The following is an 18,365-nucleotide window of genomic DNA, read 5'->3' as shown; positions in this document are numbered from 1 at the left end:
TATATGAATGGAAAATAAAATATTTAAATACTTGTATTGAATAACATAATTTTATATTAATTTTGTATAAAAAATAATAATAACTAAAATTATAAAATTAAAATTTTCCTAAATATTAATAATAAAGATAATTCAATGTATACATACAAATATATATAAATAGAAACGTAACATTTTAAAAAATTGTGTGTGTGTGTGAGGCATGTATCAATATTTTAATGTGGAAAATATGAATGATAAATAAAATATTTTGATTTCAACTATGTATATGTTATAAAAAATAAGTTAAAATAAAATTTTTATTATAATTAAAACATTTTATTAATGTTGCTCAAAACTAGCACAGATATATCTTAATTCTAGATCTACCAAGAGTTGTGAGGAATCAAATCTCATGAGGTGCAAATCTTTCCTCAAGTTTTGTACTCAAAAAAATGTTTACATTTTGAGAAATTTGATTTCTCTCAGTGCTCAGTAGATCCGGAGTTAAGGTGGATCTATGTTGGTGATTTATTAAGTTACATTTTTCTTTAGGATAATTTAACTTCTTGTAATTTTAATACAGATGTTTTGGTAAATTTTCTTAGAAAGATTAAATAAAGTTTAATATCAAATTTTATTTAGTGTTTTAAAATTATTTGTGAAAGAGACAAAGTTAGGTTAGTGATTCTGGATCTTATGAGTTTCTATAGAATCTTCATGTGAATTGTCTAAATTCTTAGCATGTTCGGATTAGTTTTGAGAGTTATTTTTGATGATTTTTTAGACTTTTGGAAAAAAATTATTAAATAAGTTTTGGATGTTTGAAAAAAAAATCACAATTTATTTTTAGAAAGTTCATAGAACAATATGGCTAATTGTGAAAACCTTCACACTTTGAGTTATCCTTGATTTTCTCATAAAATGAGATATGGTAGAAAAATATTGTATCTTGGAGTGTATGAAGCATCCTCTTCTAGCCATATTGTCCAATGTGGAAAACACCTCTTACAAAAGTAGTCAATTGAGTCTAGCTTGGGAAATTAAACACAGAAGTAGTTATTATCCTCACCTAAGTTCCAATCCAAATTGTGACATGTTTTCCCTTTGTGGGTCAATTAGGGTTGACAAGGTATTAGTAATCTCAGTTTCACTTAAATTCTTGAGGATGCAATGAGATGTTTACAAAAATTTTAATTCCAAGGGTTAGCTCAATCGATTAAACCATATACTCATAGCATGTTGTCAATGAGGAGGCCATAGCTTGCATATTCAAGTTCAATCTAGTCCCTCAAGGTTACTAGTGGTTATTGTTGTTGACAATTGATTTTCCCTTAATTTAAATATTTTGGAAAAGAATGAAGGATTCCACGAGTTTTTCCTTGGAATATATATAGATACATTTCCTTCACGCACCTACATATTGAACATTTTAAGTGAGGAAGTTGTACTATGTGAATGTCATATAGATTCCCCTCTCTTTCCTAATTTTCCAATTATAGAACAATATTATTTGCAAGTCAAATTTTTGGCTCATAAAACCCAATGAGAATATATTGTGTGACTTCCTTAGTCATTATTATGAATTCAGGGGAAAGGTTTGTTACGTATAGAGAACACAAAAAAAAAAAAAAAAAAAAAAATTAACCAACAATACTAACAAAATACATAAATCATTGTTGCACAATCGAAATTAGGAAAAAAATAATCAGCAATATCTTTATTCCCTTGACCAAATCTAGCGAAGAGCCAAATAAGCCTCTACCCCCCAACTCCAAGCCCATTAAAATGGAGTATCCTAAACCTATTTAAAGACTTCATTACATCAAAACCTGCAGGTACAAAACTATGGACGAACTATGAACCAAAAAACCACCACTTTTAACCCAACACAATGACTCATTTACCAAGTCAAAATTAACCAAACAAAATTATCTATGTATTCATCCTAATTTATACATTAACCAATTAAATGGATAATGCTCACTTGAAAGAAATTTTTGAAGATTTTACATGAACAAGCTAAATGGATAATGCTCACTTAAAAGCAATTTGCGAAGATTTTATCTACCTTTTTTTTTTGAAATATAACATTGTATTACTGTAGAAAACCAAGGGAGTTACATGAGAGTTGGCTTCTGAAAATTGTCATGACTTGGTGAGTCTCATTGTGACCAAAAATCCCTTTTATGGTAACCAAAAGGAGGGCCTTTTTAGACATAGATATAGACCCAGAAAATAGGGTGTCACTCAAGTTAATCCATCTTCCTATCGACCGCCCTTTACAAAAAAGATATATTATGACTATAAACTAACATAATTACGTCACATACAACAAAATTAACAACAAAGTTACCACAACACTTAGATATTAAAACTAAAATGAAAATTTAGAATAATCAAGGATGATGATAGTCAATCCTGGAGAGCCATCATCATCGGAGTTATTTCCCGGTAAGGTTGAGTTAACAGTGATGGTGTTGAGAGGAATTGCATTGATGATTGTATCCTCTTCCTCATGCCCATTGGATTCAGTAACAGAATCCGAAGCTATGTATCTTTCCACTCGAGTCAACCTTGCCACTATGTCATCCAAGTTGTAGTGAATGTCCCTCATGATGCGCTTAAGTTCTTCTTGACCTGCAAAGATTTTGTAGATATTTATTTGTTTATCCCTAATGACCATGCTTAACGGTGTCTCCATTTGTTGATGATGGGTGATGGAATGTAGAAAGTGGAGGTGTCTCTTTCTAAATTTTCCAGGGTCTTGTACCTATTTGAGACAACCTCCACTAATCTCAGAGTCAGAAAAATATTGGTGATTGCCAAATTCCTTGGCTTCCAACCTCAAGATTTTTGTTTGAACCTCCAAGGTAGCAGCTTTAAAGAAGTTAGATATGGACTCATATTCGAAGAGACGACGATGCTTGGATGAGAAAGACCCTGCAGCCCCACCTTGACGTGTCAATTCTTACTACCTTGGGACCATGTATTCCCTGCCATCAATAATAACCACTACTACCAGTGACCACAAGAAGGGATTTCCAACAAGATAGTTGAGGGATGAGATTTTGACCAAGGTACTAACACGATAGTGGCATGTGGAATAAAATCTAAATGGTAATAAGAGTTTTGAGGAATATGACCACTCTTTATTTATCGACCTCGTTTTCATTTGCATTTTGATGTTTCAAAAGCATTAATGTGTAACTCCTAATGCTTTACTCTTTTAAGCTTTACGTGAGAATCTTGAAAATGTCAAAATATTAGTGAATGTTTATAATAATGATAATAATATTCATGAAGATATTCTCATAATAATTGAACAGATTGGGATTAGGTTTTAGTGGTGACACTTAAAATGGCAGACCTTCGGATAAAAGTTGGGTATTCCACATGCTAATGGACTCGATTTTCTCAACCATCATTTCATACATAAGGGAGAGGTGACAGTCCCTTTCGTACAATAGGTTGTTTAGTTTTAATGCAAAAATTCATAGTGCTAAGGTGCTAAAATAACCATATGTATTAATTTATTATATTAATCTCTAGTCATTAATTATGTTTAAGATTGACAGTTGGGATGAATCTGTGGATGATCTGGAAGGAAAGAAATAGGAGGGTATTCCAGAACAAAGAGATGACACACGGCAAATTATGGGAAAAAACCTTGAGTCACATTAGAGAAACCATTCTTGCAGATAAATGGAGGGAAGAGGACTGGGAACTACCGCAGGAAGAAGAACAGATCCTAAAGAAACTAAACTTGAATCAAGGGATGGTGGCCCCCCAATTGTGGAAAGCGCCCAAGATGGGAAATGAGGGCATCAGACAATTTCACCCTCCCCAAAAGTTTTTATAAAATTGAACTTCGACGGTGCTTCAAAAGGAAATCTCGGCCCTACAGGCATTGGAGGTCTCTTCAGGGATGATCAAGGAAGAACGAAGTGGATATATGTAGATAACGGGAGCATTATGAGTAACAACAAGGCGGAAATGATGGCAGTTAGGCAAGGGTTAAAGATAGCAATAAGGAATGGTTACAATAAACTGGAAGTTGAAGGAGATTCTTTAATGGTGATACAAGTCTTTAAAACTCAACAACGGGAACTCCTAGGACAAAGTAACTCAAAGTTGGAGGACTGCCAGTCTAATCCAAGAGTTGGAAAGTATTTTGGAAAGATTTGATTATATGATTCTCAGGCATGTCAGAAGAGAGGCTAATCAGGCAGCTGATTTCCTTACGAACTGGGGAGTTCAGGAACCAAGGGAGAAAATGGACAACCTATGGTCGACATACTCAAAAGACTCTAGATTTGAGCAGCTTAGGACAATCCTCACTCAAGATCATCATGAAAACATGACTTAAAGAAAGCAGGGACAGCTGGCTCCCGATCGGGTTGAAGAGACAGGCAGGCAGAGATGACAGGAGTAATCATAACATAGAGAGGGCAGGTGGTGGCGACGCCTGGGAAAAGGCGGTACCCCCAACAAATCTAATGAGTAGGAACTCATCCCAAATCTCAAGGCATCGTAGTGGCAGTAGTGCTTTGCAGATGAGTAGAAGGAGTGGAGGTGGTAGAGGCAGAGAGATTGGGATGGAGAGTAGTTTTTATAAGATGATTGCAGGAGGTAGGTGTAACCTTATCCTGTTCGTGGCGAAGGTGAAGCAGCAAGATATGCAACCAGAAGCTCTCAACCGGGAGGTCGGAATCCACGGGTATGTGTTTACTGTGAACTATGTTTCTTTTCCATATTGCGCTATTGTCAAAATGGAGATGTTTAATAGTTGTGAAGCTGGGGAGGACGAGAGCTATGTGAGACCCTCTGTAACTCATGGAGAAGGAAATAAGGGATTATAATGGGAAGGAAATACTGTGAAAAAGGAAAGCGGTCACAGAATTAAGAGTGGGAAAAAGCAAGAGGGATCTAGTGACAAGTATGCCCAGGCGGAAGAGGAGAAGAAATATGGTAAGGGTGACCCAAGAATTATCCCAACTACCCATCATCTGGTCCGTATGGCAGAGGGTATTCTTGAGTTTTTTTACCCAGATGGGAGAGGGCAGAAACAAACTTATGAAAACGAAGGGCACTGTAGTAGAAGCCAGGGATTATCCAACAGAGTCGATGCAAGGTCGGATGATGAGCAGCATAATCACAATCTAACTTAGACTGCAATTGATGAATGTTTACAAGTGAGGGAAAGACAAGAGATGGCGCGCTCGGGTCGGGGAAGAGGTCGTGGCGGTTGGGGTCGCCCAAGGCAGGAAACCCAGGGTGGGAGGAATGCAGACTCTCTTCGTGGACAACACAGGGGAAGGAGAACGACCCTGACTGCAGTTCAAGAAGTTGCCTGTGCCTATCAGTAAAGGACCGATGAAGATATCAGGCGCATTATACAAAACATGGAATCCAGCGTACTAGAAGAGCAGTCAGGTTCTGAAACAGAGGAATTAGCAGAAGAGGTGACTGACCCAGGCAATACTAGGGGGAGGATGACCCTGTACAGACAATCCCTGCATATCTACTGGGTCCTTACCTTGAACAGGTGGCTAAGGAAGTAGCTGAACTAGCCAGTGGGGTACCTAAGATTCAGAAAGAAATGAAGAATTTTCAAGTTATTATGATAAACCAGAATAACAAGATTGAGGAGATGTCACAAATCCTGTCCAAGATGGTTGGACGAAGCCCCAGCCAAGTTGATCAGGTGCATATGCCAATGGAGATGGACCAGTAAACAGGAACCAGGGGAGAATGAGCTTCTGATGGCTTGTTGTTAACTGTTTTGTTTAGCTTTCTATGTTATTTGCATGCGTATAAGTAGTTTGATAAGTAGTTTCAGTTGTTTGGTGTATGTAGCCAATATGGACAGATTAGCAAAATTTTGTTTTTGGAATGCCTATAACAATCTAAGGTGGCCAACAGACCTGGTTTCCCTTAGGGGCAGGGTGAGGCCACCAGAACAATGTATATGGTTGCCTTGTTTGATATAATTGAAAAGAAAAAAAGATGGCACTACCTTTACTTACAAAAAAAAATTATGTTTAAGATTTTTTGTGATTTCGATGAAATAATATTTTATCATGATAGTTCATGGGAAGGAAAAAATTAGAGGTAAAAGTTAAAATTATATATAAATTAGAAAGTAAAAATTTAGAAAATATACATTAATGGTGAGAAGTGTAATACAATTGATCAAACAAACAAATGAGTCTAAAGCATTTGTAAGTTTAAAAAGATTTTTATACGACAAGGATATGAAATATAAAACTTACATGATATTAGATAAGTCTAAATTATTTTTAAGTTAAAAAATGAATTTTTTTTATGAATAAGTATGAAATTTATAGGAGGTAGGCATGTCAGGCATAAAAAGTTATAAATAAGAGATGGTTTACAAAGGTTGATTAAGCAGTAAACAAAAACATTTATAATTAAATTAGAAGTTTTGACTCATACATAGGTGTTAAGAAAAAAAAATATTTACATTGTAAGATATGAATAAGTATGAAACCCATGGGATGTAGGGTATGCAAGGCATAAAAAGTCAACAACAATGTATGGCTTGCAGGGAGTTGATTATGTACTAAATAAAGAGTTTGAGTTTGATTAATTTTATCAATTAATGAGTATATTAATTTTATGGTCAATCAACATAATCTTTTATCAATTAATGAGCACACTTCCTAAAGATGAAGTTGTGTATAAGTCCATATGAGAATCTCTGACCGCCCTGACCGCCCTTAAGTATTGATGCTAGGCTACTCTAAAGGTGAGCAGGACAATTAGAAAAAGACCTAAATCGTGATAAACCATGAGATAAAAGGCATAACACCAAGATAATATTCTTCAAATGGAGCATTAGAACTAAGTTGTGGACCTCAAAAACATTTATTTAAACGAAAAAAGGGGCATTTAAAGAGAAAGTTGCAATAATTAAATATTTTCATATCAGTGTGTAGGCTTATTATTTGTGCATAGGAGGATAGTGTATGTACAGAAGTTGTAAAGCATAAATTCTTTACATTATAAATGTAATAATAAATAATCAAATGGATTCAATATTTATAAGAACAAAGCGATGACAAAACATAATGAGAGCAAATACATGTCTAAGAATTAGCATATACATACCAATGTAGAGTAATGGATGTCTCTCATTAGCATTCAAATCTAGCTATATGTATTGATAAAATAATATAATATATATAAGAGGGATGTGGGATGGCAAACTCTTATTTATAACAATATACTCTTATTTATTACGACAATATTGTTAATATGCATTGCATTTAATTTTGGTTTATTGAATCCTAAGGAGATAATGTATGAATTACTTAGTTTGCTTTAAAATTTTATTTTTATGCTTAAAAATATTGAAGAAAAGTTTTCCTAAATCTCCATATTTTTTATGAATTGAAAAGTGAGGAAGGTCAATATTATATCATATATTATGAAACTAAGAATGTCAATACACATGGGACATTTTAAGAGAAAATGATTTTAGTGTTCACCTTCTTAATATCACAAAAATGGAAAATGCATTTATCACATAATATTTTAGGATTTATCAAGTCTCGTTCCATTATAGAGCTTCTGAGAACTTATTTTCATTTTAAAATTGTTTATTGTCTTCTTTGTAGTTTTATTAAAAGAAAATACTTTTTGTATTCCAGATTAATTTATAGTGTCTTAATTTATTTTATACTCTCTCTCTCTCTCTCTCTCTCTCTCTCTCTGTATATATATATATATACACACACACACACACACACACGCATACACACACGTGTCAAATACATAAATTATTAATAATTATTCATAGATTTTTTACATAAACAAATATTTTGTAAATATAAAATTATGACTAAGTGATAAATATATATACAAAATATTTTTTGGTAAGATTAAAAATTCTATTGATCAAACAAAAAAATTATATCATTTTCCATCATGACTCTTTTTCTTGCACAATTTTCCTTCTACTAGTGGTATCAAAGAAAAGATGAATGGTACATAGAATAGCAAAACAAATATAAAGGGACATAAGACACAACTATAAGTGGGTTTGATCCCCAAGGCGGCCTTTATTTCCTTTCTTTTTCAAAACCTTGACCCAAACTTCCAAAGACGGTTTGATCAAAACGATTTGCAAATTATCATTGCACACTGAAAGAGATTCCTTGTCAAAGTTCGAATAAGTTGGCTCATGAGTTCATTTCATTATACTCCGAGAAGCATTATTATTCAATATTTATGTGCTTGCAAAGGAGCATTATCCATAACAGGAATCGCAGGAGATGTTTGAGGCCTTGAGTCTTAGACCTTGTCCCCCAATTGGATTTCATCATCAGTTTCTTCATCGTCCTTCTCCAAAATAAAGGCGTTACCCTCCATAGGAGGAGGATTACAGGGCTTCCAACTTTTAGATATCGAATTGCAAATATATTGCTTCTATTGAGAATTAAACATTGGGCAAGAGTTCTATAAGTGGCATATTTAATGACATAAGTGGAAATGAAAAGTAGTATTCTCATAGTCTAAAGCCTAAGTCTAGTGAAAATCGTCGATTTTTAAATTGATTGGTTAGACAACCCTTTACTAAATTATATTGATTTCAACACAAATTCTACCATAGGTGTATACAACAAGATGCCCATGAAAGACATCAATAGTAAGATAATGACATAGAAGGTCTCCAATGCCTTGAAAGATTGTGTAGTGCCATAAGTGAGCTCGCAAATTAGAAAGATTAACCCATATTGGCATCTTGATAATGAAAGTTGTGGACGTGTCAAAATTTTGGAACCAAGGTGTTAAAAACAATCCAACGTTGCCCCTAAACCAAGGCCCTTTAGATAAAGCTTTCTCATACTCTTCAGATTCCTCAAATAACACAATAAAGAAGCATCTTGAGCAAAAAATAACCTTGTAATTCTTAGTCTATACGGAATAGATCCATTGGTGGAGATCGGTTGTGTGGGGAAAAAAGACATTAAAACAACACACTAGAGTTTCCTTTGAATACGCCTGGTGAAGATTCTCCAAATATGAGCGAGAGTTTTTTAGGGAGGGAACTTACTTATATTTTTCCACCAAAAATGGCCATAGAATTGTTTGAGCGTAATCTTCCTTTAGGAAGGGGGCAGCATGGATGACATCTTTATAATAAAAAGCCCGAGAGGAGGAAGGCTTACCTCTAGCCCACCCTCGTAGAAAAAAACCATAAAAATAGTGGCATATTTACCAATGTTGTAAATTGAGAGATGAGTAGCATCATCTAGTTGCTTACCTTGAAAAAGTAGGTATTGCATGCTTGAGGGGATACTCACTCAGAGCTCTAAATAAAGCTGGGGTCGTGAACCAAATTTGAGGAACAAACCCTAATGAGCCATAACTACCGAGAGGGGAACTTAAGAAAGATCTAATAGCAAGTTGAAGAATCTAGTACAAGGACCATAAATCCCTTGAAATCAAATGCAATGATAGTCTAGACTTCCATGACGGTTTCTAAAAACTTGTAATTATACACAAATCCATAAAACCCGAACAAAATAAGACAATCTCCACATAAATAAAATACGCATTATTATGTGTTTATAAATAATGTGTTAATTAATTATAAAAAATATATTTTCTCATAAATATATTACTTAAATTAAATCTTATATAATTGTAATGAAGAAATATATAGTCATTATTTTTTCCTTCCTAATATAATTTTTACCCAACCTAAATACAACTTATAATTTTGACCCATTCTAAACACAACTTACAATACAATAGATGAAGTCCGTAGAATTATAGCCATATCGTGGTAGCTCAACTAAATGTGGAAAGCTATATATACCCTACACCGACTCCATAAAATGTACGTAACGGTGGACTTTTGTGAAATTGTAACATGAAGTTTTTTCTTATGGATTTAATAACTTTATGTGTGACTAACATTCATTGAATATATCCCACGTGGCATGGGTGGAATATATTTGGTGTATATATCTCATTGGAAAAGAAGGACCTTGTTGTTCATGGAGTACACATGTTCTTGTCTTATCTTTACACGAATATAAATAGTGACAAATACCATAGAAAAGTGGTAGTCCCACGTAAAATCTAGTTGAAAACCAGACATTCAATCTTTATGGCATAAGATTCCATTCTAGATTTGTTAAAATGAAAGTTGACATTCAATCTTTATGGCATCAGAAGTTGACATTCAATCTTTATGGCATCAGATTCGATTGTAGATTTGTTAAAATGAAAGTTTAGAAGATGCTAGATGGTATGCCATTTCATAAAAGTCAATAATAACAATCACCCCAAAAAAAAAAAATAATGCACTATAGTTAAAAAAAAATGAAGAACACATGACAAAACTTAGTACTTGGTCATTGAGCATTTAATACAATAATGTAGAGATCATTAACAGTCTTGAGGCTTAAAATTATGATAATGCAGTCTTTCAATTAATTTATAGGACATTAAAGTATTCTTGTCCTATGGGGTTTATATGCCATTTGAAATATTCTTGTCCAACGAATATGAAAGACCATTTTGTAGGATCCCTAAATAGTTTCTTTAATTTTTTTTAGGGAAATAAGTTAAATACATTAAACTCAAAAAGATGATGGCCATTAGAGAATAAAATTATAAATAGGATTGCTCAAAAAACTTGAAAAACAACATTGACTAAAACGATTAAAAGGTGTGGTACAAATATCAACACATTATCTACCCTTCTTCACAAGGGACTATACATAAAAACCTATTAAATAAAGTGAAGTAATATCAACACTTCAAATATATATAACCAATTAAATAATCAATGTGTTTGGAGTCAACACTAATACCCTTCATTGAATGGAAAAATATTAAGGCACATGAATCAATTCAAAAGCCTATTCTACATCATTAAAATTGGTCAACAATAATACCCTTCAATTCATTAGTTGAATGGAAAATAATTAAGTCACATGAATCAATTCAAAAGCTCATTGCATATTGTTAAAAATTGTCAAATTAAGGAGGTTATAAATGGATTTGGTTTAAATTAGTAAACTTCTACTGAAATGTTGAGCTAAAAAAAGGTTATGTTCAACAATAATTTTAATTTTTTACTAGGAAATATTAATTCTCAAAATTTTAACTAAAAATTACAATTTTAAACCTACAATAAAATAATAATTGTACAAGTTAATTTTTTGTTGTAATGCAAGCTTAAATTCCAAATTAATTCTTGGCTATAATAAATGAATTGGGTGAATCATAATGTGGTGGACTCAGACGATGACACAAGCATTGTGGCTTAAGAAATGATAGGGTGGTCCGCACACAACAACTCCAACGATTTCTTACTCCTGAGGTGTGGATCAATTAGTATGTGTGTGGTTTAGTTCTCATCAAGTAACTGGTTCAAAAATCATGGGAAGGGGTTGAGGATGGAAGATACTTATAGGGTGGATAAGGTGGTGTCTAGGCTTGAATTATCCTCATAGAATCCTGGTAACAACATCCTATAATGGCTAGATTGTTCTTCTATCCAACATTGAGGCTGGCCCCGAACAGTTCAAATTCACTTGTGTTACTTTTCTTGACTTGAATACAATTAAATAACGCTTTAATAGAGAATATTAATGCACATTAAGTGTGCTTTCTTATGCATGCACAACCGATAGCAAAGAAACTCTCCCTTAGTTGTAGTTAACTAAGCCAAAAATGGAGTTGTAGGGTTTAAAATAGAGTTAGAGTCAATAATACAATTAAGTAAGGACAACACAAACAAAAAATAAGTGAGAGTTAATGCTAGAACTCACACATGCAACTCCTAACCCAATAACTGAAGAAAAATGCCAAAAATAAGACTAAACGTGAAAGGAAAGGATAAGTTCTAGAATAAGGGATAATTGGATAAGGTTCGTATTAAGGTTTTTTCCCAAAATAGGAATGAAGTGGGAACTTGTGGATAAGGTGGTTGGGATAGGAAAGTGTACATCAGTGCATAGGAAATGGCCATGTCACTGCCTAGTTAATTCTCAATCACTGCCACATGTTATCGTACATGGAAACTGTTAGCGCTTGAAATTTCACCTCAGGCTGAGAAAGGTTAAACCTCAAGGCAACATCAAACCATTTAGCCTCGTAGCTATCCCTACGGGGCAGGAGAAGGCTCTCTCCAGTTTATCTCATAAAATCTTCAATATATGAGATGACCAATAAGGTAACACTGATATTAGGCTAGTAAATTGATCAAAGAGTTTGATTTGGGGTTTTTGGGTTTTTTGGTGGCAAATTGAGGAGAGGGCAATTTTGGGTGCGGGGATTGGACACAGTTTCTGCAGGGGGTTCCTTGGGGCGAGGTAGGAGACAGCGTTGATGCCTTTAACTGAGGTGGATGGTCAGGAATGAAAGATGAAGAGCTAAAGAGAGCAAACAATGACTTTGAATTCTCTTTAGACAGAAGAAAACATTGAAATTAAACAAACTTAAAAGCAGAGCATGGCAAGCATGAATTCTTACTTTAACACTTCATTTGTTTAATGTGCAGAAGTAAAAGAAAGGAAATGAATCACATAACAAGCTTACAAGTACATTGAGAAACACACCATCAACACATGAGTCCACAAGAATCCCAAAGAGGAATGCAAAACCCTGGTCTTCCTTAGCCAAAAATTGTAGAGATACAGTGAAATAATACAATGATAGCTTCTCCCTCAAGAGTCCAACCTTCCCAACCATGAAAATGATTGAGAAAATACATAATATAGGCAAGCCAACCTCTTCCCTTGCCTCTAGGGGTCGAGCTCATCCTTCTAGGAGCTGTTTCAACCAATTCTAAACTAAGCACTACAAACTAGGCAGTCAAAACAACTTGCCTCTATAAGCTAGGAAACTAATTCATTCATTTAATATTTACCCTTTTCATGAATGAATCTTCTAGAAGTGTTACATAAGAGTGAAAGTGTCATAAAAGTACCATAATTACATCAAATAGAATCATATTTCACCCCAAAAAGTCAAACTGAGTCAAATCTGCGTTTTCTGGGCTGTACAGTGCATTTTTTGAAAAAACTGCCTGACGGGTCGCGCGCCCCTGCCTGACGGGTCGCGCGCCTTTGGAGCCATGTTTGGGGCGCTTGCAGGTAGCCAAATTGAGAAAAAGTAGGCTTGTTGGAAAGGTCTATGAGTCTACTTTCCAACCCAACTAGAATTTTTGAATTTGGAGTTCATTTGCCCAGTCAAAAATCAATTCTCCCAAGACTGCTTTCTGCAACTCAAAAAAGGGGCAGAAAGTCATTTTTTGCTAGTATTTTGACCTTTTGGAGGCCCAAAACTTCATAAAAACTCAAGTCCATTCACAGGCATGTGTAACTTTGCATGAAAAATCTAGAAATGCTGAGTTTTTGCCAAACTGAGTTGCCATGATGTAGGGTCGCGCGGGGGGTGAGACCCGTTAATGGACAAAAACCTGTAAATTGCACAAAAAATTCACAAATGACCAAATTTTCTCCAAATTTCTTGAAATTTGGGCTGGGAGTCCCCAATCAAGTACCATGCTCATTCAAAGAGGCTTTGACCAAAATTTGGAGTGGATCGGGCCTTTTCCGTCGTTTTAGTGCCTTGGTCAACCTCCTTGGATCTGGCGATTGCAATTTTGACATTTCTATAAAACCATGACACCTGTGCAAAAAGTGAAGGAGGTTTTTCTTCTTTGGCATGTTATGGACAAAAACCTCTCTCCGTTTTCCAAAATTCATCTTTGATTGCTCTGGAACATCATTTGAGTGCGACTTGTCCCGATGTGTGAAACAAGGAATTTTGTCGAAATGGAGCGAATTGAAGGGGATAAGGGGCTTCTAAATTCTTGGGGAGATTTTTGGAAGTAGGGAGGGATGTTAGGAAGTAGGGGAAAGTGGAATCTCAGGGATTGAGTGAGGGAAAGGGGTCCAAAGGGCAAAACACAGGCCCAACCTAGAAAATTGCCAGGTTGTAGCTAGAAACTAGGGTTTATGCAAAAATGAGGAATTTGGGGGATCTAAGGGATGGGAAGCATTTGATAGGGTATTTTAAGGATAGGGGAAGGTGTATGAACATCGGGAAACAATTTTTGCCGATGATTTGACCGTCCAAGAGAAATTGGCTTCAAAACCCTAGGAGAGGGAAATGAGCTTGCCAAGGCACGACTGAAGCATGAACAAGGTGTAACATGACTCATTAGACACTGAGATGATAATGAAAACCCTATGAATGATGATAGAATCAGCTGAATGGTGACATAGATTGGAATTTGGACAACTTTAGAAGGAGTGAAAGCAAACCCTAGACCTAATGCCTAGTGACCAAATTTTGCTTGAAAACTCTTTGAAATGACAAAATTTAACTTGGAAACTCTGAGACCACTTTGTAAGAGCATATTTGATCACTGGAGGAAGGCTGGAAAGACTGACACTAACAGAAACCACTATTAAGAATAGACATATTATAAATAGTAAGTTTTAAAAATATCATGATCACCTAAAGGGTGGGAAATGTAGGATAGCTAATGTGCATGTACACCAACAATGAGAATAACTATTGATTCACTATAATAGATGTGTATAAATACATGCAAGGTTTGGTTAGTCTTATCCTTTGAAAAATGTATAACTATTATTAATTACAATATATTAAATGTAAAATATTAAATCTATATAACTAATATAATAAAATATAAATAATCATATCTAATTATATGGTAGTAATATACTTTGGTTACATCATAATAACTCTAACTTTTTTACTCCAAAATATTTAAATATTTAACTAAACTGAAAAAATAGATTAAGAAACTTAATCAACAATACATCTATAATCTATACATCTATAAGGATCTCCTGCAGAATGTAACAACCATACAGACTGGGGCAAAGAGGAGACAAGGTTGCATCAACTATTGAGGGGACATGAACATGGGAGGGAGGGGCATGGGCCATCGGGGTGAAAGGAATGGGCGGGGACTAGGAGCTGACTGATGGAGAATGGGAGGGGGAAGGAACTATGGAGGAGGAGGAGGAGGGAATGTTGGGCGGGAATTCCACGTGGACAACTCTGGCAAGTCTCCTGAGCAAGGAGACAAAATGACTAAGGTGAGAAGAGAGCTCAGCAATCCAGCTAGAAGCTTGCATTATCTCTTGGGCTCGCTCCTTCAGCTGATGTGCAAGGATGTTCCTGAGCACCCAAAGTGTCAAGCGACCCCTGCGAATTTCAACCTCCTCCATAACTAATACATCCCGAAGAATGGAGTCGGGAATTCCATTGTCGAAGCTGGTGGGGTGGTGCCCCCGACTTCTTCCTCTGTCAAGGTGATAACCCCTCCCCCAATCACAATTCGTGGTCAGAAGATCGCAGAGAAAAATTGTAGAGACACCACAGGGAAAAGCGCGGAGGAGAATGACAGAGGGAGAATGGAGCCTGGAGAAATGAATGAGCATGGGGATGGAAGGTTTATTGCAGGGGCACAGGAGCAGAGGAATCTCGTACGACGATAACTGGTGCATAGGAAGGGGAGTGAATGCAAGGAACGCCATTTGGTGAGGGAGGTGAGCCAAGTGGTGGTTGTTGTCTGTGTGCCTTAGGATGTGTGCTTTAGGGCGCTAGGTCACCTGGATCGAGAGAACTTTATTTATAATTATAAATATAATATATTTCTATATAAAAATATTTTTTTATTATTATATCAATTCTGCACACTATAAAAAGAATATTTTAACTATAGATACAATGTATTTTATGTAAAATTCATTTTTATTATAATATAAGTTCTACGCATTATTAAAAAATGATGATAAAAAATATAAATGTTTATTAGTCTTTATCGAAGGTTACGTAGTATAGGAATGAGTTACTTATTGACTCCCTATTAGTCTGAAATTTTATTTATTTATTTTTCTTATTTACAATGTTGAATGTAAGTAAATATCAATAATATTTTTAGGGTAAGTAAAATAAATAAATAACTTTTTTATTTATCTTGCATATTATTGGATTTCATATTCAAAAACTTATTGAAGAGTTGGTAATGTGCATTGATACCTTTTCTCTAATATATAATAAATATATCCATTAAAATTTTAATCCTTACATTATGAATTGATTGGCATGTGCAAGTTACACCATCTACAATTCCTTCTTCAACCATACACTGGTCCCACTAATCTTTGCTTAACCATTAATTTCTACATTGCCTTCTTCAACTATAGTTCATAATACCCATAAATGTGCCCAAGGCTTGATCAAATTTATGTGTGACCTTCAGCTACATAGGAATTCATAACGAGCACAACCCTTTATATATGCCATAAATATAAAAAATAGCTACACATACAAATATTGCAACCATGTAAAAGAGAGGTAGTAAATTTCCTTTCTTGCTTTAATGTTCATAGATTAAGATTAATTGGCATAGAATTAATTTTAAAAATATTTTGAAAAATGGTTTTACATTGATAGATTATAGAAGTAGATCAAAATAATGGCCCACTATCGATTTGGCTGCAATATACCTATATTCAATTTGATAAAAGGAGCTCCTAAGAAACATCAATAATATTACAACGACAAAAGCTCAACTAGAGTTGTTTTTGCAAGGTTTTTATTTTTCTTGTAACGACATGCATATATAGGAGTATCACGCACACAAGCTTCTGGGTGTGTTCAAATGTCCAAATACTAATACACCTTTTTAAGGTATCTGGTTGCAACTTGAACAAATACACATATATATATTCAACATTACATTTTCATGTTGCCATTAGAGATGGAAACTAGCTTTGCTCTTACCTTTTTGCTACTACCCATGCTCTTTCCTCTGCTCCTTTTAAGTGTGTTATTCGGTAAAAAAAAATGGTTTTATCTTAAGTAGTGGATGAAACTAGGGACAGGGCCTTTGTCATTCCCCTCTCTAATGAAACTCTTAGCTTTGCCTTCTTTACTAAGTTTCCAACTAACACTAAACTTGGCACTACACCCACAAGATCTACTACTATTAGCACTCAAAGAAAAAGGAATGTGAACACAAACATGATCTTAACCTATGCTCAGAAGACTTACTTATGGATCTATTTCTAGCCCTCTAAGGGCTTATTCCCATGCCTATTTATGTCGTGCTTTCTTAATAGGCCCAAGCATCAATTTGATCATTGGAAGTCAAAATATAGGGAATGTAGAGCTATTCCTTTCAACCACACAATGGTTAGAAGTTGAGGAATTCTTAATAGTCATTGCTACATATACCACCATTGCTTATGAATTATGATAAATAAGGAGAAAGCTTAAAATTCTTGAATGGAATAAGTGATATATCTAAACAACAAATTAATCGATTTGAAGCCCTATGAATAAAATGATAGGATCCAATCCACATTTGTTTCCATCTCACCGACCTACCGATATGATAATGGTTGTCACCAAAATCCCTCATTCTTTCCTAGCTTTCATACCAAAAGAAAGAATAAAGTAATAGCAAATTTGTAAGGTGTGAAACAAGCTTCCTATTCATGAAAAATGTATGTGTTTATTCCTTTGTGTAGATCTTTGTCCTTCTCTCAAATTGTTGCTCAAGCAAGGTGTCATGGTATGCTTTCATCGTTCTCCATTCTACTAAATCTCTAAGCAAACTTTAATCACTTTTGAAACTAGAAGGGAGGTTGTTAGGTAAATGCTTGGATTTGGATATGGAACTATGGGTTATGAACCCAACAATGAAGAGAGGTCTTGGCACGTGGGCTTCACTCAATGAACCTCTGACCTATCACGAGCGTTCGTGGCATATTAAACAATACCCCTAATTTAAATGCATATTGGAAAATACCCCTAACAATCATATTATTTAACCCCCTACCAATACAAACCCAATACGCCTTCCCAATTTAAGAAACCCCTACTTCCACTAGATATTGTGGGTATCCATTTTTTCATTAACATTTTTTATACCCCTTTATATTTTTTCATTGAATTTGAGCTCCATTTTTTATACCTACCAATATAAAAACCCTTTACCCCCTATAAATCCCCCAATATATTATGTCATTTTTTCCTCAATATGTATCCCCCAATATGAACCCACGTGGTATGGTATTGCTCCCCCAACGAAGCCCCCATGGGTCTTGGCTCTTAAAATGTGCATTATCCATGCTAGGACATCCAACAATAAAGGAAATCACTCAAATTTTGGTTTCATGAAAATCAAGGTCAATTCATTATGCTCCATTGCAACAAATCTATGTTTATGCCTCAATGTAACAATTTACATGTACTTCACATGCATCTATAGAATGGACATGATAGAACAAATCTATGTTTGAGCCCTTTCATGACCATTTACAAATTCCTTTGGCACAAATGACAAA

The sequence above is a fragment of the Pinus tabuliformis genome, chromosome 1_1 (genome assembly GCF_031772625.1).
Source record: "Pinus tabuliformis cultivar Carrire ecotype Pingquan chromosome 1_1, CPIR1, whole genome shotgun sequence".
NCBI lineage: Eukaryota > Viridiplantae > Streptophyta > Pinopsida > Pinales > Pinaceae > Pinus > Pinus tabuliformis.
The sequence above is the reverse complement of the archived record's forward strand: the minus strand, read 5'-3'. Positions refer to the sequence as shown.